Here is a 2500-nt window from a genome sequence, read left to right as displayed (position 1 = left end):
TGATAATTTACGTTAATGATCCTTCCGCAGGTTCCCCTACGGAAACCTTGTTACGACTTTTACTTCCTCTAAATGATCAAGTTTGGTCAACTTCCCAGCAACGCCGACGGCCGTGAAGCCACCGCGTGTCGGTCCGAAGACCTCACTAAATCATTCAATCGGTAGTAGCGACGGGCGGTGTGTACAAAGGGCAGGGACGTAATCAACGCGAGCTTATGACTCGCGCTTACTAGGAATTCCTCGTTTATGGGGGATAATTGCAAACCCCAATCCCCAGCACGAAGGAGTTTCAACGGGTTGCCCGGGCCTCTAGGCCAGGGAGAACATGCTGATTCCTTCAGTGTAGCGCGCGTGCGGCCCAGGACATCTAAGGGCATCACAGACCTGTTATTGCTCAATCTCGTGCGGCTCGAAGCCGCCGGTCCCTCTAAGAAGAATTTTAATACGCCGCCAGTGAGTTGCTCGACCGAAATCGAGCACACCTAAATGACGACGCCTATTTAGCAGGCTAGAGTCTCGTTCGTTACCGGAATTAACCAGACAAATCGCTCCACCAACTAAGAACGGCCATGCACCACCACCCACCGAATCAAGAAAGAGCTATTAATCTGTCAATCCTTCCGGTGTCCGGGCCTGGTGAGATTTCCCGTGTTGAGTCAAATTAAGCCGCAGGCTCCACTCCTGGTGGTGCCCTTCCGTCAATTCCTTTAAGTTTCAGCTTTGCAACCATACTCCCCCCGGAGTCCAAAATCTTTGGTTTCCCGGAAGCTGCCCGCCGAGCCATTGTAGTAACGTCGGCGGATCGCTAGATGACATATTTACGGTTAGAACTAGGGCGGTATCTAATCGCCTTCGAACCTCTAACTTTCGTTCTTGATTGATGAAAACACCTTTGGCAAATGCTTTCGCTGATGTTCGTCTTGCGACGATCCAAGAATTTCACCTCTAACGTCGCAATACGAATGCCCCCAGTTATCCCTATTAATCATTACCTCGGAGTTCTGAAAACCAACAAAATAGAACCGAGATCATATTCTATTATTCCATGCACGAAATATTCAAGCGGCATTTTGAGCCCGCTTTGAGCACTCTAATTTGTTCAAAGTAAAATTGTCGGCCCATCTCGACACTCACTGAAGAGCACCGCGATAGGATTTTGATATTGAACCGGCGTTTTACCGCCGGCTCACCGACGATATGCTCCGCAGACGTGTCAGTATCACCGCGGATGCGGTGCACCGACAGCGCGGCGCACAAATGCAACTACGAGCTTTTTAACCGCAACAATTTTAGTATACGCTATTGGAGCTGGAATTACCGCGGCTGCTGGCACCAGACTTGCCCTCCAATTGTTCCTCGTTAAAATATTTAAAGTGTACTCATTCCGATTACGAGGCCTCGAAAGAGTCCCGTATCGTTATTTTTCGTCACTACCTCCCCGTGCCGGGAGTGGGTAATTTGCGCGCCTGCTGCCTTCCTTGGATGTGGTAGCCGTTTCTCAGGCTCCCTCTCCGGAATCGAACCCTGATTCCCCGTTACCCGTGACAACCATGGTAGTCGCAGAAACTACCATCGAAAGTTGATAAGGCAGACATTTGAAAGATGCGTCGCCGGTACTGGACCATGCGATCGGCAAAAGTTATCCAGATTCATCAAAATTAACGACTTCGGACGAGACGCCCTCCGTCGATTGGTTTTGATCTAATAAAAGCACTCATCCCATCACTGGTCAGAGTTCTGATTGCATGTATTAGCTCTAGAATTACCACAGTTATCCAAGTAACTGAGTAAGATCTAAGGAACCAAAACTGATATATTGAGCCATTCGCGGTATCGCCTTAATACGGCTTGCACTGAGACATGCATGGCTTAATCTTTGAGACAAGCATATAACTACTGGCAGGATCAACCAGGGAGCTAACCGAGACTTGTTGAAGTCGTCAATTACTCTTCTCGTTTCATATTCGCATATAAAATACACACAAACTTATGCATGCATGTACAATATACGCACAGTATGAAACGAGCGTCTCACCGTATCGTCGATCGCGTTAGACGCGATAGATTTTAACGGTTGACTCTTATAAAAATTTATATGAGACACAAACGCGCTTTAAGCACGCGCGCGCGCGTGCGTGCGCTATAATATATAACGCGACGACAGCGGCGGCGGCGGCGGCGGCGGCGGCGGCGTCTTCACATAATGACACATAACGGTCACGAATTCGAACGTTCTAAACGAGATCGAGTTTTTTTTTCAAAATAACACTTCGCACACGACGTGTACGTATGTATTGTTCAACGATTATTATCGTAAAACATTGGGATCGACGCCCGGTGTTTGAGTGATCGTACCGATACTCGGGTTGTGTATTTTTTGTACATGATAAATGTAAAAATTAACAAAAAGAATTTTAGAAACGACCGTTCATATATAATATAAAAATTATACACACTATACGAATACACTGAATCTTTTAAGAACTCCGTCTCTAACGTT

At 47.1% G+C, this 2500-nt stretch overlaps 1 non-coding gene across 1 annotated transcript; it reads right to left on the bottom strand.

Annotated features, from left to right (window-relative positions):
* Positions 1-13: 13 nt before the first annotated feature.
* LOC125076704 lies at positions 14-1916 on the bottom strand. Its single transcript, XR_007120626.1, has one exon. It is a non-coding gene; the product is annotated as a small subunit ribosomal RNA (ribosomal RNA).
* Between the last annotated feature and the right edge of the window lie 584 nt (positions 1917-2500).

The sequence above is a fragment of the Vanessa atalanta genome, unplaced genomic scaffold (genome assembly GCF_905147765.1).
Source record: "Vanessa atalanta unplaced genomic scaffold, ilVanAtal1.2, whole genome shotgun sequence".
In the NCBI taxonomy this organism is placed as follows: Eukaryota; Metazoa; Arthropoda; class Insecta; order Lepidoptera; family Nymphalidae; genus Vanessa; species Vanessa atalanta.
This window is presented reverse-complemented; position numbering and strand designations above follow the sequence as displayed.